At 34.7% G+C, this 26,165-nt stretch overlaps 1 long non-coding RNA gene across 1 annotated transcript; it reads right to left on the bottom strand.

The window, feature by feature from the left end:
* Positions 1-22,047: 22,047 nt before the first annotated feature.
* Positions 22,048-23,628, bottom strand: LOC131631488 (uncharacterized). The gene is made up of 3 exons (XR_009292716.1): positions 23,165-23,628; positions 22,928-23,023; positions 22,048-22,343 (listed from the first exon to the last, which is right to left on the bottom strand). It is a non-coding gene; the product is annotated as an uncharacterized LOC131631488 (long non-coding RNA).
* Positions 23,629-26,165: the final 2,537 nt, after the last annotated feature.

Here is a 26,165-nt window from a genome sequence, read left to right as displayed (position 1 = left end):
TCAATCCACCTAACCGATCTACGCCTCATCGAGATACGGCCCACCGACACAATTTCCGCACAATGGGAAATATGTCCACCAACGATCCAAACATCACCGGGATCCATCATCAAATGCATATGAATGAATGTACACATATACCATACTTAAAACATCACAGATCCGATGCACCACATCGTCTCATCTTAACTCACCATTTTCATCACCGAATAAGTATGTACACGTTGCACAATCATTCAATTATTCACATATATTTACATCAAATATATCATTCAATCATCACCGTCATATTATCACAACAATCATGATAATAGTCACAACAAATCTATCACCGCATGAACACATTGTCACATTCAAAAACATATGCACATAATGTTACATTCAATTATACATGTCCACATATAACATATAATCATCACATTAATAATAATAACGGTCCATTCCATCATCCCACGAAAACATTGTCATGTTTACACAATTCCACATACACACAATGTATATCACCGAAGCAATTAAATAATCTTTTAAAAATAATTAGGGTCACCGCCCATCTCACCAATTCATCATATAAAATATTTAATTTGCTTCACAACGTCCCAAACGGCACCAAGAAAGGATACACGGATCAAAAGATACGTTATTTTAAAGTTTTAGAAAAATTCAACACAGCAAAGTTCACTCAGCGAAGCCTGACAGAAACGAATCCTTCAGACCTCCGCTCAGCGGACCTCTAGCGACGCCCAACAGAAGCAAACTACGTTGGGACCTCCGCTCAGCGGACCCCCTCCGCTCAGCGGACCCCCTCCGCTCAGCGGACCTGCGATTTCACCAATTCTCAGGTCTGCGACAGACCTGCGATTTCATACCCTTTTCACCCAAAAACAATTCCAGACATCATATACAAGCATACAAACATCGATTTTCTCACCACACATCATTATACATCGAAACAAACATCAATAACCAACAATCTATACAAATTCATCAATTATCCCAAATCATAACATACCTAACAATATCAAATCCCAATATACCCAATCGAATCGAATCATACGTTAATCCATCCTATTACCCATAATCACATAATAGAAATTAATCGAAAGAGTCCCCCCTTACCTTAGCCAAGAATCTGGACTTTTCTCCTTCTTCTCCATCAAACCCGTAAGCCTCTTTTCATCACTTTCAGCAAGAATCTCCAATCTTCAAACCCGCTTATCTCCCTCACCGAGAACTTCCCTGACACGAATTAATATATCAATTCGAAGGAAATTTCGTGTAGAATCTGAATCTTCAAGAATTACCTGATTTGGAGTTACGAGCAGAAAGTTATGACATGATTTGTGAAGGCTGCCAAAGGGTTGCGAAAATAGCTTTTGCCCATGAGTTCTTCTTCTCACCCTCTTAGGTTTTCTTCCTCTATTTCTCAATTTCCTCTTATTTTCTTGTTTTATTAAAACATGGCATAATTTAGTAATGGGCTCAACATTTAACACCCCCTCCTTACTAAATACCTCACTTGGCCCAAAGACCCATACTCCATAATTCTTCCAATTAGTTCAACGAAAATACCAAATAATTCTAAATAATAATTTAATTTCCGATTAAATTAAAATTAGAAAATATGGGGTGTTACAACTCTCCCCCACTAAAAGAGTTTTCGTCCTCGAAAACATACTTCAAGTGAAAAGTCTCGGATAGGAGTCCTTTATCTGACTCTCTAGTTCCCAGGTAACATTTCCATCAGTCGATCCTCAAAATCCCTCTGACATAACCAATAGGAAGTACATCTCACGCATTCAATCTCAGCCCTTACATCGCATTTGACCACCCAAAGGTGTACTACTCGTTATACCCCCAAAAGGTTAACAGCAATAGTACATTGAGGTACAACTCATACAATACGCTCAATAACTGAATAATATAATTACACAACCCGTGGTATGATCACACCTGATCAACACTGCTGTAATGCATACCATCTACCGAACTTACCAACCTTAGACACACTTTCCCATCAGAGCGATAAAGTAATACTTACACTATTCACCAACCGCTTCCTTCAAGGAACTCAATAACAATATTCCTCTATCATGGAATTTCAACTATCTGACTCCTCTCAAGTCACACCAGCAATTATCCAACACGTTACATTTACTCATTACAATCATCATTCCCAATTAGATTTCTTAGTTTTGCCCAATTCCAACTCTCTTTACTCATTTATTTAAAATCCTCCTTTATCATACATGGTACTAATTTACCACTTAGCAATACTTATACTCATTCAACAACAAATTCCTGAGTTACTACATCTATTAAGACATTTTAATCATCAGAACGAGTACACATGAGTAGTTTTAATTACACTCATCAACCCCCATATACCATTGCTTACAAAATAGCTCAACTGAGTCCCACTCTTCTCCAAGAATTAAATCAACTTCATCCTTCATAGAGTATATTTTCTCATTATATATGAAAATCTACAATAACACCTTTCAACAGCACAAAATTATTATAGCATCATATAGTATCAACTCATCGTTTTAACTTCGCCGAATGCATACTCGTCAACCACGTACAACCATAATAACATGTTCATCATCTCGGAAATTATTCAAAAGAGTTCTAATTCTTCGACACGACATCCTTACATCCACTGGATTCTATATCCAGCATATAGACCAATACATATTCTCTATGTAGGCTCCTGACATATTAATTCCTCACTGGCCACGAGTAGTACTCATGACACTACTCCACATCACACTTTCGCTGCGCGACCCTGATTACCCGTCTTAAGTCATTTGTCCATCATGTTTCACTCTTTCATATTCACTTCTTCATAAGTTCACACAACATAGTGAGTGCTTATTCTCACGGTTTAATATCCATCACATCTTATACCATTAAGGCAACAAACAAGCTCATCCTATCTATATGATTCCGTCTACTATCAACAAGAGATTACGGGTGATCAAGTCCTCAATTTGTAAATAGATAGCCGACAACCATATGTAAGCATAAACCGTCGTTACTACATAATAGTGTCCTTTCCGAGTCAGCACTCAAACTCATTAACATCGTCATAGTTCAATAATTCACTTTGAGTCTATACAACTCGCACATTTCCCTCTTATTGGATCTTGTCGGTGAGACACCAACATCCAAACATTTCACATAATCCGCTTTATAGTCACTTAGCATCACACACTTGTTAAGTACTTCCAAACTTCATCGTCACTAACATACTCGTACATTACTATTCATCCCGTTCCAAATCAAAATCCTCATCTTAGCAAAAGACTGCGACAACATTCATAACTCGTGGTTTTACTCTAAATCTCATGGCATCCTTCGCGTCTAAGTATCATTCCACTCAGAGTCTCAACAAAGTCTTCCTCACATCAATAGGTGTCAGAATCCTCTACAATTCTTCTTTTATACATGTCGTTACTTTGGCATCACAATTACGACTTCAACTGTTCTAAAGTTTATTTCACCTTTCCTACTAATTCAATCCTCACTAAAATCCATCAGCACTCAAATCATCTTTATTACCGAACATCTCATCAACTTATTCATCAACAACATGTTCTACTCAATTTCGTTTCAAACAATCACAGTAGTAGGCATTCCTATTCAACAAGTTTCACGCTTCCTTAACCGAATTCAAAATCTCTCTTCATAGGATCACCTCTACTGTATTTATAACTCTCCCATAAGGTAGAACATAATTTTACCTCTTCGTAGGCTCAAACGGTACATTAATCCGACACTCGGAACTCAAAATATGAATTTTTCCAATCATTATCCGAAATGCAACATCGACATCATGCAGCGACGCTCTATACGATATTCGCAAAACTCTTCAAATGATATATTCAATTCTTAAAATTACTTCTCAACAACCTTCTAATCATTCCTTCAATTCGTCCAACGCTGACCCTGACATCCCGTGCGGTACCAATAAGTCTAGTTCTAAGAACAAGAGTAACCGTAACTTCACCTCTTTCCAACGTCTCCCTGTCGCAATTAATTATGTTACAGCTGCTGCAACCATTTTGATAACAAAGTTCATCTCATTAGCTTTCCGACGCTTCAAACGGAACTCAAATCGGATGTCCAGAACTCTAGTTATGAATTTTCGAAGTTCTGCAGCTATTCAGCAATTTTCCTGCGTTTTGCTTACCAAAATCTCACTCCAAAACTCATTCTCTTCAATTCGATCACATTCCACACAGCCCCTTATCATATCTCTTCACTTCCAAACATTCTTATAACTTGAGCAACACATCCCATCGCCGAAGTGCGATTTCTGAAACATTACGACATCAATCCTTTTTGTAAACTTGTAGTTGAACCTCTTCCGAGACGTAAGGCTACTCAACTGACAACTTCGCAGCACACCAGCAGAGCTGATACATTGCAACTTTCTAAGTTTCCTCTCCTACAAATAATCATCCAGTGCATATAATCATCCTCCTTCAAGATGCTCCAACTTAATTACCAGCTAAGTCTTAATTCCAAGTCACCTTCAATTCGGAAAACAACAACTCCAACAACGCTTACACTGTTGCCAACAACAGCCTACTGAATCAATCATCTTACAACTGAAACATAACCGAGAAGCGAAGCTTCTCCCCCACTTGTTTCAAACCAACTTCTGCAACAAACAACCAAGTACCGACAGTGATTCACTCACATGTCGCGTACCAAGGGATAATACGCCGACAGTATTCAACAGTCGCGCAACTCAACTGACTCGACAATTGGCCGGACAGACCAACCAGACTCTGATACCACTATTTTAACACCCTTCTAAACCCCGCGGTAATTTTAATAAATAATCAGAGTAAAAATATAAACACAAGGGTGTCACAATTATTTAAAAATAAATAAACCAATCATGGCCAAGTCATGCTTCATTAGGAAACGGTTCACCAAATCGTAATCATGTTTATCACAGCGGAATAAGAAAACATTATCAAATACATCCAATGGAATCATTATCCAACACCAAATAAGGTAGATTAATTTCATAAAAACTCTATAACTATCGTTCCCCATTGTTACAGATCAGAGCATGACCGATACGACCCAAAACAACGGATAAACTCTACGAGTCATCCTCGCCGAGCACTAATGCCGCTACTTCTCAAATCTGAAAAATGTCAACAAGTAAGGATGAGTCTCATTCTCAATTAATCAATGTTATGCATTCATAAGCAACAAAACATCATAATATATCATTCACCCAATTTGTCATATATTCAGATATTCAGTGATCATTCATCAATCACAACAAATACAACAATTACAACAAATACGACACCAAACATAATACTGAAATTCAATTCAATCATGTTATGACAAAGATTCATATGACCAACTGACACTATGCATGTGGTACCAATAAACCGTGGAATCAATCCACCTAACCGATCTACGCCTCATCGAGATACGGCCCACCGACACAATTTCCGCACAATGGAAAATATGTCCACCAACGATCCAAACATCACCGGGATCCATCATCAAATGCATATGAATGAATGTACACATATACCATACTTAAAACATCACAGATCCGATGCACCACATCGTCTCATCTTAACTCACCATTTTCATCACCGAATAAGTATGTACACGTTGCACAATCATTCAATTATTCACATATATTTACATCAAATATATCATTCAATCATCACCGTCATATTATCACAACAATCATGATAATAGTCACAACAAATCTATCACCGCATCAACACATTGTCACATTCAAAAACATATGCACATAATGTTACATTCAATTATACATGTCCACATATAACATATAATCATCACATTAATAATAATAACGGTCCATTCCATCATCCCACGAAAACATTGTCATGTTTACACAATTCCACATACACACAATGTATATCACCGAAGCAATTAAATAATATTTTAAAAATAATTCGGGTCACCGCCCATCTCACCAATTCATCATATAAAATATTTAATTTGCTTCACAACGTCCCAAACGGCACCAAGAAAGGATACACGGATCAAAAGATACGTTATTTTAAAGTTTTAGAAAAATTCAACACAGCAAAGTTCACTCAGCGAAGCCTGACAGAAACGAATCCTTCAGACCTCCGCTCAGCGGACCTCTAGCGACGCCCAACAGAAGCAAACTACGTTGGGACCTCCGCTCAGCGGACCCCCTCCGCTCAGCGGACTTGAGATTTCACCAATTCTCAGGTCTGCGACAGACCTGCGATTTCATACCCTTTTCACCCAAAAACAATTCCAGACATCATATACAAGCATACAAACATCGATTTTCTCACCACACATCATTATACATCGAAACAAACATCAATAACCAACAATCTATACAAATTCATCAATTATCCCAAATCATAACATACCTAACAATATCAAATCCCAATATACCCAATCGAATCGAATCATACGTTAATCCATCCTATTACCCATAATCACATAATAGAAATTAATCGAAAGAGTCCCCCCTTACCTTAGCCAAGAATCTGGACTTTTCTCCTTCTTCTCCATCAAACCCGTAAGCCTCTTTTCATCACTTTCAGCAAGAATCTCCAATCTTCAAACCCGCTTATCTCCCTCACCGAGAACTTCCCTGACACGAATTAATATATCAATTCGAAGGAAATTTCGTGTAGAATCTGAATCTTCAAGAATTACCTGATTTGGAGTTACGAGCAGAAAGTTATGACATGATTTGTGAAGGCTGCCAAAGGGTTGCGAAAATAGCTTTTGCCCATGAGTTCTTCTTCTCTCCCTCTTAGGTTTTCTTCCTCTATTTCTCAATTTCCTCTTATTTTCTTGTTTTATTAAAACATGGCATAATTTAGTAATGGGCTCAACATTTAACACCCCCTCCTTACTAAATACCTCACTTGGCCCAAAGACCCATACTCCATAATTCTTCCAATTAGTTCAACGAAAATACCAAATAATTCTAAATAATAATTTAATTTCCGATTAAATTAAAATTAGAAAATATGGGGTGTTACAGTATTGAAGAGTAATTCATATTCAGAAGATGAGCATCAGAAGTTCTAAGTATTAGAAGTTCTGATGTGGGTTGATCTTCTGATGGTTACTCAGAAGATAGTGTTGACCAGAAGTCCTACCTTCTGGGTCCTGTTAGCTTAGCTATTTAGTTAGTAAGGGTACTTTTGTATTTCTTAGTATTGTACTAGTTGTACCTTTAGACTTGTTCACTAATTTTACTCTATTAGGACTTACGTGGCAAGATTTTCTTTTGTATAAATAGTCTTGTAGTAGTTATCATTTATTATCAACACAAGTAGTAGAATATACAACTTTATTCTCTCATTCTCTTTTGCGCCGTTATTCCTTTTTGTTCATTGTCTTTGTCATCATCTTTGATTCTTGTGCACCAACAATTTTACTTCTACTTTTCTCCATTGAAAAAAAATTGAAACAAACTCTAACATTGAAAAAGTAATATTTCTAAAATTAATATGTAATAATAATAATATCTCTAAAATATTTTTAGATTTAAATAAATCCACACTCTTAATGTTTTTGTTTTCCAATCCTAACTTATTCGGTCAGGTACTAAGATCATTTTTTATATTTTCGGTCAATACCAAGGATTTTAAAAAGGAGTATTTTATTTATATCATTAAAATCTATAGAATCTTATAATCATTATACTATTTTTTATTTATTTGTTTACTAACTATCTTAGATTTGAAAATATTTGATTGTTCATTTTTTTAATACATGTATTCCAATTAAAAAATAAAAACAAAAATTTTATTTTAATTTTTAATACATGTATTTCATTATTACTTTTATATTCAAATTCTACAATAATACATCCTTAGTTTTATTGTCGTTACCATGTAGATATTCCTCCTTCTCATTACATTTATCATTTTAATTTTTAAACTAATTTTAGTATTTAAATTTTGATTATTACTATTATTATCAATAATAATATTAATAATTAATAATTATAATTTTTATTAATGTTTAGGCTAAATTAAAGTTTTTGTCCCACTATTTTGATGTTTTCACGATTTTGGTCCTTTAAAAAACACGTATGTGTCATTTATTAAATAGGTAGCTCATCCTCGTGGGGATGGGATCAAAAGTAAGGATGCGGACCAAAAAAAATATTTTAATCGTGAAAACACAAAATAGAGGATTAAAACTATAATTTACCCTAATGTTTATTATTATTAATATTTATTTTTATTTTTATTACGTTCCAATAAATCTAATTAAACAATAACTTTTTTTCATTTTTTGTGTGTCATAACAACTGTAAAAAAAAATGATTTACTTTGTATTAAATTGAAATAGATCTTTTGTGTCAAATCTTTTTACTTCGATTATTTCAACATTATCCTTTTCTTTATATTCGAAATTTTTTATTTTTTTCTACTGACCATTACTTAGAAACTTAGTTTGACTCACATATTTATTCTTTTACACTTATAACCGAGGTATAAATTTAGAACAATAATTAATTAAGTTTAATATTATTTTGAGAATTTGAAATTTATTTAACATAAAGTTTACTTTGCATCAAAAGTAAATTTTATCTTATTAAAAAATGTATAAAATAATATAGAATAATTTGTATTTGTAAACTTTATTTATTTGTGATATTTTTTATAAAAAAGAAATAATATATTAACTATAATTACAAACACTATTAAAGTGTAACAAATTATGTTAGAATATTAGTTTATCAAAAAAGTTTGTAATTTTTAAAATAAAATGTTAATATTTATTCTAAAAATTTTAAAAATATTTGATTAATACACAAACTTATTACTATAAATTTTGATATGGTAAAATTTGGATAATTTATATTCTCTTAATAATAAAGATCAATAAATTAATTTGATATATTTAATTATATTCAAATTTTTATCTTCAAATATTTTTTATTTGTGTTAGTAAATTATTTTAGAGGGTAATGTAGTTTGCCATTTTTGTTTTTGTTTTAGTGGATGAGATAATATACTTTTATTACATAAAACATATATTATTATTATTGAATAGATTCATATTAAAACGGATTTTAGTTTATAACTAAAATACAACTTAATATTTATGATATATTTAAATTTAGTATTAGAAATATGTACATTGAAATAACACATAATTATATAACTATGCAAATTGTATTTATACTAAAAATTTCTATAAATATTTATTTTAGACATGAGACAATTATGATGTATGAAAAACACAACTTTCTTATAAAAAATAAAAATTTGTCATTCTTTTTATTCAATTTATTTTATTATATATTAAATAAAAAATATATTTTATACATTTACCGCGAGTCGACACTACTTAAAATAAACATGCCCTAGAGACCGAGACTACTAAATTTTTTATTATTTAATTTATTTTTTCTACAAAAATAGATAATACATACGGGCTGAGACTAAATTTGTATATCTAATTTTATTGAATTAACACAATTTCTCTTTAAAAATTAATAAAATAATTCTATACTACACAATTAATTCAAATTTGGATCAGAAGCACGAATTGACATATTATTATTTATTATTTTTAATAGTATATTTGTATCTATATTTTAATCATTACTTTAACATAATTAATTACTATTTATAATAACGTTGTTGGACCCGCCGTCCTCCAAATAGATTTGATGTTTTTTTTTTTTTTTGATAAATAAGAGGGCCAAAGCCCAAGAACAAAAAACTACAAAACAACTATTCTAGAAGAAGAAAAGCCAAGAGAATCCTTGTGAAGAAGATTCTTTAGGAAATCAGGAGCCTCATCAAAAAACTTGCGGTCAATCTTCAAAAGCCGTCCAACCTTAGCTAGCTCATCAGCTACACAATTTGCTTCTCGAAAGGAATGCTCTAACATCACGACATCATGGTCGGCCATTAGCAAACGGATATGACGAATCAAGGCCAAATCAGAATCACCATTGTTCTCTTTATGCAAGATTGCTCGAATAACTCGTTTAGAGTCAATACTAACAACAATCTTCCCAAAACCTCTAGAGAAAGAAAGCTTAAGACCCTCAACAACACCCCACACCTCGGCCATAAACGGATTGCAGCAACCAATAAACTTTGAGAAACCACACAACCAATTGCCTTTATCGTCACGAATAACACCTCCACACCCTGAGATATTACTTTTACCACATGCACCGTCTACATTAAGCTTCACAAACGAAGGTTTTGGCGGAAGCCATCTGACATCTTCAATAAGCTGATTTTTGCCCATAACAGTAGAATTCCATAACATGGCATTAGAATACTCTTGCACCCGAACCTCAATGTTACTTCCAGAATTATATGGTCTTGAATGCTCTTCAAGATGTACATCTTTGTTTCTCCAAGTCCAAAGGGCATGACAGCCAATTGCCCATGTGTTGCACCAACCTATATTGTCACCGTAGGCAATCAAATTTGCAAAGATCCAATCCTGCAAGGTACCTGCATAAAAAACGTTATATAAATTGTTTGGAACCAGCGTATCCCAAGTGTTTTTTGCTGTTGGATAGTCTCGCATAGCATGTAGCAAGGATTCATAAACAGCACCACAAAGCGGACAAGTCGCACTACCAATGCCACACAAGCTTTTGCGAGAGTTTGTCATTAATCTATCATGTGTAAGCAACCAGATAAACACCTTCACTCGCTCTGGTACCCGCAACATCCAAATACTTCTCCAAATTTTTTCATTCCCATCAACCTCCGTCGCCTGCAATTTATGGTACATACGGCTAATGGAGAAATTACCATCCTTCGACCCCACAATTAGCATCTTATCCTCTTCATCCAATTCAAAAGGCGGGAGCACTGCTTCAATTTCAAGATGCAGACTCGCAGGGATCCAGTCGTCCAACAAAGACCAATTCCAATTACCGGTATCATCGGCAATATCGCAAATTTTTGCATTCTGAATATTACTAGGAATGTTCAAATCATATCCCGCAATGTTCTTGCCAACATCTATCCAATAGTCATTCCAAGCATGTATTGTTTTTCCATTACCGATCCGCCACATACTATCTTCAAGAAGATCTGGCATGAACTTAACTATAGCTTTCCAAATAGAGGAATCAGTGTTCTTGCTCTTACTATCAGTGTTATTTGTTTCCGCTTGATATTTACTTCGAAGGATTTTGCACCAAAGGTCAGGAGCATTATTCTTCATCTTCCAACTTAACTTCATTATACAGGCTTGATTCATCAACTCGAGATTTCGCAAACCTAACCCTCCATTTTCCTTACTGAGCATGACAGTATCCCATCCAACAGCATGCATTCTTTTCTTAGCTTCAGTGTCACCCCAAACAAAACTTCTCTGTAACTTCTGAATTTCCTTAATGCAAGCTTTCGGGAGTAAATTCGTCATCATAGGGTACACAGCAACGGCCTCGATAACACTTTTAGCTAAAGTGATTCTACCTGCCAAAGACAAGTATCTCGATTTCCAGCTAGCTAGCTTGGCCGAGACCTGATCTATCAGATATTGGAAATCTTGTCTCCTGTTGGAATTACCATTTAATGGGACTCCGAGATACTTGCCAAATTTCTTTGTTTCGCAGAATCCCGACATATGCAGTAACTTCAACTTCATGTTTCTATTAACATTGGTTGAGAATAAGATGCTTGACTTCTCACTGCTCACTTCTTGGCCAGATAACTTACAAAAGGTACTTAGAGCTTTGTTGACACAAGACATTTGTTTCTCAGTAGCTTCCCCGAAAAGAAGAAGATTGTCGGCAAACATTAGGTGAGAAATAGTGAAGCCATTCTTGCCTAATTTCACACCTTTCCAATTCTTCTGACTAACTTCATGTTCAATGATGTGCGAGAGTTTATCCATTCCTAGGACAAAAAGGTAAGGAGATATAGGGTCTCCTTGTCGTATACCACGATGTGGACAAAAAAAATCACCTCTACTCCCGTTCCAATTAATATTTGTTTCAACACTCGTGACGCCGTGCATTATAATATTAATCATATTATCTGGGATGCCGATCTCAACGAGAGTTCTCCAAATAAACTCCCAATTAATCTTGTCATAAGCCTTTGCAAGATCAATTTTGATAGCAAAAAAACCTTTCTTACCTTTATTTTTAGACATACTGTGCATAACTTCCGTAGCGATGATGATATTCTCATGAATTGCTCTTCCAGGAATAAAACCAGTTTGGAACGGAGACACAAGATAAGGCATGTGAGGTTTTAATCTCTCAACAATCACTTTCGTAATGACTTTATAAATGGTATTACAAAGCGATATAGGCCAAAAATGAGTAACCAGCTGAGGTTGATTAGTCTTGGGAATCAAACAAATATCAGTCTTGTTCACATCACTAATCATACTAGGATTAGTCCAAACTTGTTGCACAAAATCACAGACATTCTGCCCCACAAGATTCCAATCTTTTTGGTAAAAGCCAGCCGGAAAACCGTCTGGCCCCGGGGCCTTCCACGACTTCATAGCAAACATTGCATGCTTCACTTCCTCTGACTTAATATTCTCATTTAGACTAAGGATAATATGATCATCTAGCTTTGGATAAGTAACATCTGTTTGGAACCAAGGGCACACCTTGTTAGAACAATCAAAGATTGTCTTAAAATAGGTAGTAACAAGCTGTTGCAACTTCTCCAAGCTTTCGTAGTATCAATACATATTTATTGAACTCTTTTATGTAATTTAAAGATTTATACTATAATTTTAATTATTATTTGATTGATAATACTAATGTTTAATTTTATGGGAGACATTTAAAATATTAATTAATTAATTCCATTATATAAACGAGAATAAGTTACAAATATTTTTATGAACATGAAAAAGTTTACTGTTGATACAATCATTATTATAAACTGATATAAGTTATAAATATTTTTATAAACGGGAAAAAGTCAACCGATGATACAGTTATTTTTATAAACGGGAATAAGTTGCAAATATGTTTATAAGCGGGAAAAAGTCAATTGTTGATACAATTATTTAATGAGTTAATTTTTTTAAAACTTACATAAATTATTAATAAATTAGAAATGTCCAAATTATTTTATAATTTACAAACAAATTTAGTTAAATAAACTTTTTTATGTATATTATTAATAATAATGGCATTTTATCTATACAATAGTAATCTAACTATAAGTAAAATTTATAAATTATAAGTGTTTTTAAAATATGATTTTTTTACTAAGAAAATATTTAACCCGTGCCTCGCACGGGTCTAAGTACTAGTTCAAAATAATTTCATGTTAATGGTATGAAATCACTTACTCTAATAACGATGTGGCTTATTTAGAATTGCATTCTCTTCTAGCGATTTAAAATGCGAAAAAAAATAAATATCTAGATTTAAAAAAACTACCAAAAAATCAGTTTTTTTGAAAATTTACCAAAGTGTCTAGGTTTGACAGTACACCCTGGGGTATGCGCCAAATTAAATGGCGCATTGGTATAAAATTATGGTGAATGCGCCATACCGTTTGGCGCAAATGTTTATGAATAATAGGTAAGCCATTTGGAATGGCGCAAATGTGTTGTTGTTTACACATAGGAGCCATTTCAAATGGCTCCTATGTGTTAGGTTTTTTTTTTAAAAAAAATAATACCGCATTTCGTTTCATTTTGCGCAAAGTTTTCGATTCCGGTCTTCGATTTTCGTAAAATTGTCCGATATCCCGATTTTGTAAAATTGTCATTAACCCTAATTATGTTATTTAATATTTTTGTGTGTCGATTCCGCCGCTTAATAAAGTAGAGTTTATTGATTTAAAATATGTTACAAAGTCGATACACGAAGTCGATACATTATCGTAAAAATATGTTACAAAGTTGATTAAACATGTGATGAGGTTGTTCCACGACTAGGACATTTCTTTTTATTGTGCCCTAGTTGACGACATATACTACATTTTCTTTCCATTTTGTCATGCACTTCCATTTCGGTTTGAATACGAGTACTGTTGGGGCGATCCTTTTTCTTTCGTCACATCGTGTCATTATGCCAAATTACCTCCCCATCATACTCAGGCCAATAATCCTCCTTCGCTACCACTGTAAATGCCACATTGTTTACCTGGAGCAATGTCTCAGCCTTGTAAATTGAAGATAGTAGTGATAATGCATCTCGGTGCGCAAATGCCAATGCTGCTATGACATGTGAGCAAGGCATACGAAATGCTTAAAACTTTCCACAGTTTCACCAATGATCATCTAGTAGAACCCGATATTGTTGTCTCGGCAATCCTTCATTGTGGTCAATTATTTCTCGAACACTGAAGGTGCGGTTGAATCGATCAAAATCAGTTACATGATGACTGTTGGCCTTCGCTGATTGTTCTTTCATAAATTTCATGCAACTCTCGTTGAACAGTTGACCCGATTCTCTAACAGCACTCCACCTCTTACCTTTTGTTGAGAATAGAGAAGCCATCCTAAAGTAGGTTGCCTCCACCAGTGCAGTGATAAGAAGGTTTCAAATGCCCTTAAAAACACCATCCATGGATTATACTAGATTTGTTGTCATTAGGCCCCATCGCAGGCTGTTGTCGTAAGCCCTGGTCCATTTCTCCCTGGAAAGGTTATCAATCCAACTTCCAAGCATCCGGATTTGATAATAAAATTTCACTCTGATAATGTTGGAATGTAGGTTGAGTTAATGCATATCTTGCATTGACCAGTGTTTTCCGGAGGTGCCTATCCTTAATCTCCTGCATGAAATTCTGGGCAATATGGCGAATACACTATACATGTGTTGATGGTGGGTGTTGCCATCTGTTTGTTGGATTGTTGTAAGAACTTTCAATGGAAGCATGCCTATTAGAGATTAAACAAAGATCAGGTTGAGGAGCAACATATTCTCGGAGATTCCTTAGAAAGAAACTCTAACTCGCGGCAGTTTCACCTTCCACTATTGCGAATGCTACTGGAAATATATTGTTGTTTCCATCTTATGCAACAGCCATCAACATGGTTCTTTTGTATTTACCATATAACCAAGTTCCATCGATTTGCAGTATCAATTTACAATATGCAAACCCTCGTATGCAAGGTTGGGAAGCCCAGAAAAGGCGATGGAATATTTCATTTCCTTGGACACGGGTTCCATCCGGGGCATGCGCTGGCAATGTCTCTAAAATAGAAACGGTGTCAAGAGCATATGTTTGAAGCGCAGTTAGGTAACATGGAAGAATTTTGTATGTCTCCTCCCAATTTCTGTACACAATTTCAATGGCCTTTGTTTTCGCTATCCAAGCCTTTCTGTAGGATGGAGTTTTGTTGTATGATGTAGTGATATGCGAGATAATTGTTTTCACCTTCAGAGACGGGTCACAGTGGATAAGAGGCAAGATCTCCTGACAGATAAGATCATAACTAAGCTTCGTATGATCTTGGGACATGTTGGAGTTGACACATGTGTGTTGTTGTGAAATCGACCCTATGAGCCAGGCATCACTTCTCTTCCTATACGAAGCACACAGTCTGAATGCACAATCAGGGTTTTTACAAATGATTATATACCTTTCTGGGTTCGAGCGGGCCGCTTCAAAATCAACATTATGTGCCATGTGCCATTTTTTAATAGTTCTCAGACATGCCTCTTTAGAAAGAAACTTATCTCCAGTCTTTAACGCTTCATCACTTTGTATGTAAGTTCAAGTTAGTCACTTTGTACTGGTTGAAGAAGATATCGGATGAAGGTTCGTTGCCTTGTAAGTTCAAGTTAGTCATATGTGCAGGAGGTTCGTACACATGACCTGGAGGCACCGATATGTCCTGCTCGTCTTTAGATTCTTCATTGACCATGTCGTCAACTTCAGTTTCCTGTTCATCTTCTTCTTCGTCTATAACATCCACCTCTGCTTACTCGTCGACGGGTGGGTCAATAACTTGTGATTGAACAACACGTGATTTTTGTGTATCGACCTGTATGGTAACATACAACTCGATGCATTCGTACCCAGAATATTCATGATTAGCAAACATATTCTGGAGGTCTTCGTCATTTTGAACCTCAACCTGGTAAAACTTAACAGGGTTATTGTCACGGAAAAAATGATATTGGTAGAAAATTTATGCAATATGACCCATTGCATTCTTCTCCACTAATCTCTTACGAAAGTATGCAAAATTGGCTTTTCTGCTTAATGAAAATGTAACAACTTCAGTGTTTCTCATCAGAAAACCAGTTGTTTCACATATGAGTGTCTCACTGTTTAGATGGGCATTGACTATGTATTGGGGTGGGGATGCCATTGTTTTGGATAAGTGTTTGGTTGTGTGTTGGATTTTAAAGAGATATTGGCATTCTTAAGTAGCCTAAGATATTATTGTTGCGTACTATTTATCAACACGCCTACTGTCAAACACACTAATCAATGTCTGTTCTGAAGATTCCAACATGATGGGACTAGACGAAAGCACACTAATCAATGTCTGTTTATCTAAATAACGTTTACAACAACCATGACAACTTTAATTAAATTATCCAACTTCTAGTTACATCATAATAACGTTTGCAACAACAACAACGATTTAAAATTAGATTGCAACAACACAACAATTTAAAATTAGATTGAAACACGATAAACATAACATCGAATTACATACTTCAAACACAATTACATCATATCAGGACTCACTCAACATACACCATTTAAACTACTCAACTATAACTGCTAGAACAAGTGGATCTTGAACACCTCGATTAACTTCTCCACTGTATGTCCAAAACATTAGATCCACATCCACATCATTTTGCACACGATCCCAATAATACATGTAAGTGCCTTCTGGGCTTGCATCCTTCAATGTTATGTATGGACAACGATAATCAATTTTTTTAACTTTGCGGGTAGGACCATCAAGTTGTCGAAACCCAGCGTTGATGGCTCTCACAACTCTACTAAAATCCCAATGCGGGTTCAGACATAACCTCATGTGATTACCTTCCTCAAAAAACACTACAGCCCAAACAGACATGATTAGTAACTATTGGAAGTAAGAACAACAAAAGAATTTATAATTCAACCTTCACACACACCTCTATTTATAGAATATCAAACCCCTTCTACCAATTTTTTTGGAGGGAAAATATAGTCCAATATTTTATTTTTGGCGGGAAATATTGTTATTAATTTTTAATAATTTGTTTTTATTTATTTATTATTTTTAGTGTTCTTCATTATTAATAACGTTGTAACGATAAAACATCCATTCATTGAAAGTTCCAATGTGCATTGAGCATTTGATTGAAAGATACATTGAAAGTTCGAAACAGAAATTAAGAAAACTATAACATCTAAGAAATTACAACGGTTAAAACAATGTCATCGGTTCCATGCATCATTTGAGTGCAATCAATGTCGTATTCCACATTCTCCCACCAACGTTCCATTTCTCCGATCACAGCACCACCCCTTGTTCTAAGCCTATTGATACTTCTGATCTCTTCGCCGAGTTTGTACTCCCCATCCAAAAACTTCAAGATAGTCCTCTTGAGTTGGTACACGAAATTGATATTCCAAAACATAACCAGCATGGGGGATTTGACGGGAGAGAATATGACATGCCCGTTCCTTCTACGATACTCCGATTCATAGTCGAGATGCTTCATTGGTGGTCAGGGCTCTGATTTCCGGTGCGATCCTTCTGGCCTAATGCGAGACATTGTTGTTTTGTGTGTAGTATTTCATCCATAGGAAACCCTAATTTATAGAAGGATTGGGTGACTAAGGAAACCCTAATGCGAGACATTGTTGCCTGCTGTTTACAGACACGCCTAATTTGAAAAAAATATGATAAATGCAAGCACACTGATCAATGTATGCTCTGAAGATTCAAAAATGACGGGACTAGACGAAAGCATGCGTATCTGACTGTCCAAAACATACACTGACGGTATAGGACATCAAGACAGCTTCACTACAAGACAAAATAGGAACCCTAATTTTGGAATTCCCTTTACTGGAAGGCACCATTTCAAATGGCGCATATGAAGGAAACATGCCAAATGAAATGACGCATATGTGTTATTTTTGGAGCATTCGCCATTTGGTTTGGCTCACATGTACACATGGCATTCTTGTGGTCCCCACCTATCACGCATGCGTCTGAATGGAATCTTGTAACCTGCATGCGTCTGAATGGAATCAAGTGACCTGCATTGCTACTCTTGCATGCGTCTGAATCAAATCTTGTCACCTAAACCTATACTGCATGCATGCCACCCTATCCTGTCACCTAAGCCTATACTGCATGCATGCCACCCTAGTCTACATAAGCAACACCTAACACTACTACATGTTGTGACATGTCCAGCATGCAGCATGTTACCGTTTCATCTTTCTCATTATATATACTTCCAATCTCTCCTCATCTTTCTCATCAGCAACACAAATTTCCAGTCTTCAAATTTCGTTTCATCTTGCTTCTTAAGTATTTTCAGTCTGCAAATACCAAGTATGTCTCTCCTAACAATGGGAAACAAGCACCGAGGGACGAAGGAAAACATCGAAACATATGTAAGTATTTTTGTTATGCTTATCATTCTATTTTATTATAACTCCATATTAATCTTGTGTTAATTTTTTCAAGATGTTGCCCGATTTCGTACCCGTAGTCACGTTGTCATCGCTCCTGATGAATTTATAATACCATATTTACAAAGGGCTGGTTTCAGACACATCATCAGCATCACAGAATCAGCCATTGATATAAAATTTGTGTTGCCCTTGTTAAAATGATGGAGGCTAGAGACTCACACGTTCCATCTTCCAACCGAGGAATGCACAATAACCCTGGAAGATGTGTACATGTTGTTGGGCCTTCCGATAGCAGGTAAGGCCGTTAATGGGGCTGTACAACAAGTCAATGCCCTTTGCGAGCAAGCATTGGGTATCAATATGATAAAAGGTGATGTAGGTTCTAGGGGCCAGGGTGTCAATCTAAAGGCCCTAAAGCGATATTATAGTAGGTTTCATTTGGACGAAAATTCGTCTGAAGAGAGAATACTAATGAAAACAAGGTGTTACCTGATGTTGCTTTTTGGAAACGTGTTATTTCCTGACAGTACTGATAACACGGTAAATTTTATGTATTTACGTTTGCTTATGGACATTAATAGAGTGGTTCAATATAGTTGGGGGTCTGCTGTCCTGGCTATGTTGTATCATTCCCTTTGTAAGAATGCTAAGAGGGATTCTTGCACGTTCTATGGATGCGCTCTCTTGGTCCAAATATGGGGGTGGTGGAGAATGCCTATACTGGCCCCCCAAAACAAAACCCACTAGACGTTCCCCTACGCAACAAAGTAAGTATTTTAATCATATTTTAATTCAAATAAAATCTTTAGGATTTACTTCAACTAACAAATATATATATATATATATATATATATATATATATATACTGCGTTTTAGATTTTGCATAAAAGGGATGGACTACACAAAGAATCCGAGGTCAAATATCACGATGTACCACCAACTTCTGGATCACTTACGACCAGAGGATGTATAATCTCTAATCCTTTTCTCTTTTATCAATCCCTTTTTTTTAACATATGATCGAAATAATTTATAATTTTTATACATGCAGTTTATATGGAGACCATATTTGGAATGAGATCATGAACCTAGAGTTGAATATGCCGCTTTTTGGACTGCAAAGACGACCATCATTCGGTACAACATCATCGAGATGCATCAAAGTGACCGGGTGAAACTCCAGTTCAGGATGCATCAAGGTTTCCCTGATCCTCCAACTGATTTGGGAGAATGGCACCTTAAACGAGTCAACCATCAATGGAATGTCCAAAATTGGAAGGATTTTGCTATCGAATGGCGCCAGATGTGGAAAGATCGTGCCCAACATGTCCTCGACTTCCCTGTAAGTGATCATGAAATGAAACCATCACCAGAATACATGAATTGGTACAGAACTGTTACCACCCCGGATTTATTTGTGGCTGAACCGTTCTACTTAATAGACCCCCGTCGTCAAAATTATATCATCCCAAAACAACAACCTCAACAGCAACAATACACACAACAACAACCATAATACACACAACAACAACAACAATACACACAACAACAACAATACCCCCAATACCAATACCACTCCGAACAACAAAACTACCGATAGTTAAACTCGTTCCAAACTCAGTCCCAACCACTCTATCAACATGACAACCAACACCAAGATGAGAACCCATATCAGACCCATTCCCAACCACTTTTTCAACCTCGTAGTCAACCACCTCGTCAAAGCCTTAGACACCCCTCCCACTACCAAGAGGCAGTCTCCTCAAGGTCATTCAGCCAACACAACGAGGTTGGTTCATCAAGAATCCCACTAAGTCCCGACGATGGTCCACTTGATGAATATGACCCCTGCGACCCATTAATATCACAATCATTTCACCACCATACCCCGTTTGGCTTTGCGACACCAACCAATCAATTTGGCTTTTATCAAGGTCGTTCAAGTGCCGCTGAGTGCTACCAACCGGAATTCATATCTCACCCTACTCCCCCACCACCATTTAGCACATTTGAAGGCTTGGGTAACCGACTTTACGACAGTCAGCTTCCGGGACATTATGGTGGCCTTGACGAATTCCTTGACAGTGACATCCGGGACAACAAAATTCCAGGGCCATCTACACAGACGCAACAAGAACCACAAAGGGGAAGGGGAAGGGGTGGCCCTAGGATTCGCGGCGGCAATACACGTCCTCGACATCATACACGTGCACCTAGATGCGAAACGGAAGGGCGTTATGGTGATGACAGACACTAGGGGTTTTTTAAGTTTCCATTTATCAGTTGTTGTTTCCGTTGTATCTTTCAATTCAAATTAATAAATATATTTACTTCCGGCTTTATTTATTTCAATCGTTGTTTCAATAACTGATTCCAGTAGTCCAAATGGGTCCCCAATTATTATTTGTAAAAAAACAAAAAAAAACAAAAACCCACATAGGCGCCATTTCAAATGGCTAACCTAATGTGGATGACACATTTGCGCCAGATGAAATGGCGCATCCACCCCATGCATACACTAATGCGCCATTTGGTTTGACGCATACTCCAGAGTGTGCTGCCAAACCTAGACACTTTAGTAAATTTGTTGAAAAATTGATTTTTTTTTTGTATTTTTTATTTAAAAGTGGTTATTTAATATTTTTTTCTTAAAATGTAGCTTAGAGTTGACGCAGGGTATAGTTTTTAGGAAGTATCAATTTTTCCATAACAACCAATTATTACTTTTTTAGCTATAATGAGAAACCCAACTACTTTGAATTTTCACATGTGTTGCATAATATTTCAATTAATGTGAATAGTAGTTATAGGGAGAAAATTATAAATATTAAAAAAATGAGTGGATTAGTGGCTAACAACTTGACAGAAATTTTAATGTTTACTAGTTTTTATTCAATTTCTTCTTGTATTAGTATTGATACCATAGGACACACACTACAACAAAAATGAGTTTAGACAACAGCTGAAAACCGCGGCCAAAAATGGAATAACCGCGGCCTAAACGTTTAGGCTACGGATTTCCAGGCGTGGAGTATGCGCCCGTTGCCTATTCCCTAAGCCGACGGATTTTTGACTTTGGACCACGAAACACAAAAATGCGTAGTCTAAAGTATTGAATAAGCGACGGATTTTTTGTCCTGTTTAGACCGCGGTTTTATTTAGCCCACACAAAAAAACTGTTGCCTTTTTTATTGACCACGATTAAAAATTTAATAAATATTCTTTAAGGAGCACTTGTAAAACGTTGCATATTCTTCAATTCATACTTTCATATTAAATTCCATATATTGCTTATACGTACTTTATGGTCACAATTGTACTGAAATTGTATTTCTAGTATTTAACTTATACTTCTTATGAAAAGATTTATTCATTACATAAAAAAGAATTCAAGTATAAATAGTTGTACATAAAGTTTAACTCTAAAACTAAATATACAATAAACGTTGTTAACATCCCTAATGGGTGATCTCATTCCTAAATTCCTGACTGCAGCTTTTAGACTCCTAAAAACACTATACTATACAAAGAATTTTGCTATTATCCTATAATTACCTAAACTACTCTAATCAAAAATCAGAAAGTACTACTAAATAATAGATAGTCTTCAACAGTGTTACTTCTCAGAGGTAATATAGTGACCCTTATACTCAAATGAAAAATCAAATTCAATCAGGTGAATTCAATTGTCAAGATTAACAGCGCTTGAAGATTTTGTTGCACAACCCGCTGGATTAATCATTTCTGCAAAATGAGAAAATTAAACTTCATTAATTATCAACAAATTAAAATACAAAACAAAGTTTGTAGGTTAAGCATTAATGAATCAAATGACAATAGATTTCTCAATGAGAGATACAATAGGTCTCTTAGAAGAAAAGAATCCAATCCTAAATTAAATAGCCTCACCCGAGAAGGATTTGTTGCATCATGTTATCAAATGTTTGAGAGACAAATTCTGATACTCTTAGAGAAGTTAAGAAAGACTTAAAAAATAGCTGATCTTTAGAGAGACAAATTCTGATAAAAGCCATCTAGCATAAACTTTTGAATACCAATTACTTCAAAGCATAAGTGACAAACATTTAACAAGGGTTAAAAGGAGCAAGATTCAATAGAAGAAAATTGTATGAACCAAATAATAAATGACAATTGTAACTTTCATGTGTGGAATACTCTACAGCTCATTTGTTTTGAGTAGTAGAAGCTTTCCGTTTTGTAATCGGGTGGAATATCCCTTCTACTATGGTTTTAATCCCAGCTTATTGAAAAAAAAAGAGAAATAAATAAATAAATCCTGCCATAACTCCAAATAGATAGAATCAAACCTCATAACATCAACAGGATTTCAATTGCTTATCTCTCTAATCCATCTCTTGTGTGCATAGAGGACAGGTCCTTTTTCCATTGTTCCTCTTGATTTCCTTGAACAAAAGAATGAATCATCTTTAAAACGGGAGAAAAGTCCCAAAGCCATATATAAACTCAATAAATTAATAATACATTACAATCTGTCCTAAATCCCTAACTTCTATAGGAAAGAAAAGAAGTGTTGTACTGCTTACATGTAAATTCCAGAAACCTAAAGAGAATGCAAGACTGACCAATTACTTCATTCGCCGCACCGATGGAATTTTGTATTCAAATTGAATGACATAATCTACTTCCTCTTCCAAGCTGAACAATGAGTTCTTACCATGGAAGTTGAGTTATAAATACAAAATTGGGCTAGTTAAAAGAGAAAATGAAAGGAGAATACCTTGAACAGTGACGAATCAAACTTGAGTGATATAAAATTTTGTTCTGGTGATGGCGGAGAGAAGATAAGAGCTTACGGTGAGGCACCCACTCAATAATGGAGGCAATAACACGAAATTGAAGGAGCCGGGAACCGGAAAGGGACGAAAACCAGAACACAAAAGGATGTAGGTGAGATGGTTGTCGTAGGCGAAAGGAACGGCAAGAAGGGGAGGGCGAATACGGCTAGGGTTCTATGAGGAAATGACAGCGACAGAGATAACATATTTTATGGGGCTGAATGTGAATACATTTATATTTTTTATTTTTTCTAAATTTTTAACTTAAAACATATTCATTTATATTTATATTTATACTATTCATTTATAATTTAATTAATTAAAATAGCATTCCAATATTAAAGTTTAATCAAGTTAAAAATTACTATTTAGATTAAATTAATGTTTTATTAATCTAAATACATTCAAATCTATAACTAGTATTTTTTTTTATTAAATTTTTTATGATACAGTACATGCTCGTATACATTATATATAAAAAATTTTCTAATTTTGTAATTAAGTTTTTAAATTTATTTGTGATAGAAGTTTTATATTGTTTAATCAAGTTTATAAAATATTACCAATTCAAAAATTAATTAATAATTTATTTCGTTTTTAATAATTATTAAAAAATAATTTTTTTATTAATTTATTATCATGATAATTATTTTTATATTTGTCAAACTAAATAAAATTATTTTAAAATAATTTAATAAACTAAAATTTATAGGTTTAATATCTTTTCATGTTTTCATTAAAAAATTAGTTACTTTTAGTTCCACGCGGATAGAAGACGAAATAATTAGTTACTAATCAAATAAAAAGGAGAATGAAAACAAATATAATATAAATAATAAAATAATAAAGAGAGTGATTGAGTTTAGACTACGTTTGTAATTGAATAAGAATATTCCACGCTTATACAATGTGGCTTAAAATATCAATGACAAAAAACTACGGTGTATATATAAAAGGCTGCGGTTTTTTTAAGCCGACGAGTCAAAAAGTGTAGCTTATGATTAATAGGCTACCGATATTTACAAAAATCAAAAAATTGGCCAACACGTTGAAATGCGCGCTCTATTTCTCTTTTGGCTACGGTTTTTAAGCTGTTGTCTATACATCCGTTGCGTAAAGTCAAAAATGATGTAGTGACATCACAAGGGAAGTTCTTATTCTCAGTTAATATAAATCGGTAGATATATCATATATGATTTGATTTTGTCCTTAAGTCTTAGATATTAGAGCAACATATGCATTTTCTCCAACACAAGAATTATTCAGTGTAAATTTGATTGATTTTATATAAATTACTAGCTTGTTCTAATGTACAACTCAATGAAATAATTAATCATGGAAAATGTTGGTACCTCTCAACCACAATGTCCACCTATTTTACAAGAAAATGCACATCAGCCAATTCACAATGGAAGTGGTAACTTATCAACTTTTCGAACGATCACTGCTGTACTTCTTACTTGGTTTGGGGTATTAAGGCTCTAGTGTGGAAGTGGGCTTTCTTTGGTGAAATTACTCAAGCCAAATATAATTTTTACGAATTTTGTAAGGATCCGATGCGTTTTATTCGGTAATGTGCATTTGGTGAGTATTTTCCTTTTTTGTCCGAGGTTTTCCTCGTCTTTTGTAATTGGGATTGAGTACCCCTAGTACTCATGTTTAATCAAAATCCTTGCTTACAAAAAAAAAAAAACTAATGTTTCTTCTCTAACACTAAATGATAATATGGAGGTTGATAGTGAAACAACAGAAAATCTTCCATCCAGACTTAAAAGTGTTGTAAGGGAGCATTTTTTAAAGGTCAAAGTTGATGGAAAAGATAAGGCTAAATGTAGTCATTACAGTAATTTGCTTGGTGGATCATCAAATGAAGGGACTTCACATTTACATGGACTTATGCACATTTGTCCTTAAAAGAAGCTTTTGAATGGATCATATAAAGGACAAACATTTGTTACAGCTAAAACCTTGCAAGGCAAATAGGAGTTGGGTACTGTGATTTATGATGCTGAAAATACTAGGAAAGAGATTGCACATGCAATTTTTTTGCATGAATATCTTCTTTCAATAATAAATCATATTGGTTTTAGAAGATACTCAGCTTCTCTCCAACTTATTTCAAGTTTCTTGTTGAAAAATTATGAAAAAGGATATACTTAAAGTGTACAATGCTGAGTGATTGTCAACTTTGAAGTTGTTAGAAAGTCTTGAAGGAAGATTGGTCATTACTTCTAACCTCTGGATCATGAACAATAAAAACAGAATACATGGCATCCACTACTCATTACGTTGATGGAAATTGGAATTTACAGAGTCATTTTGAGGTATTAATTTATAATTTCTTTTAATAATAGTTTTATTTTATATTATTTATACTTGTTTTATATTAGTCTTTGAATATGAATCGTATTATGTTAGGTTTATCTAAGTTCCCATACCTCATACAAGTGAAAAACTTTGTGATGCATTGGTTGAATGTTTAACGGATCAGAACATTGATACCAAACTATCTACTATCACTTTAAAAAGTTGTATTACAAATGATGAATTAATTGAAAAAATTAAGGCTAAATTCAAATCTAATACATTGTTAAGGGATGGGGCCTTACTACATATGCATTGTTGCACGCATATACTAAATTTGATAGTAATGGAAGGGTTATAAGTTGTGAAAGATGGGATAGAGAAAATTCGAGATAGTGTTGCATTTTGGACATGCAAACAATTAATAATTTCTTGCACCAAGAAT

Source organism: Vicia villosa, unplaced genomic scaffold (genome assembly GCF_029867415.1).
Source record: "Vicia villosa cultivar HV-30 ecotype Madison, WI unplaced genomic scaffold, Vvil1.0 ctg.000832F_1_1, whole genome shotgun sequence".
In the NCBI taxonomy this organism is placed as follows: Eukaryota; Viridiplantae; Streptophyta; class Magnoliopsida; order Fabales; family Fabaceae; genus Vicia; species Vicia villosa.
Note: the sequence above shows the minus strand (reverse complement) of the source record. Positions and strands in the feature narration are given on the sequence as shown.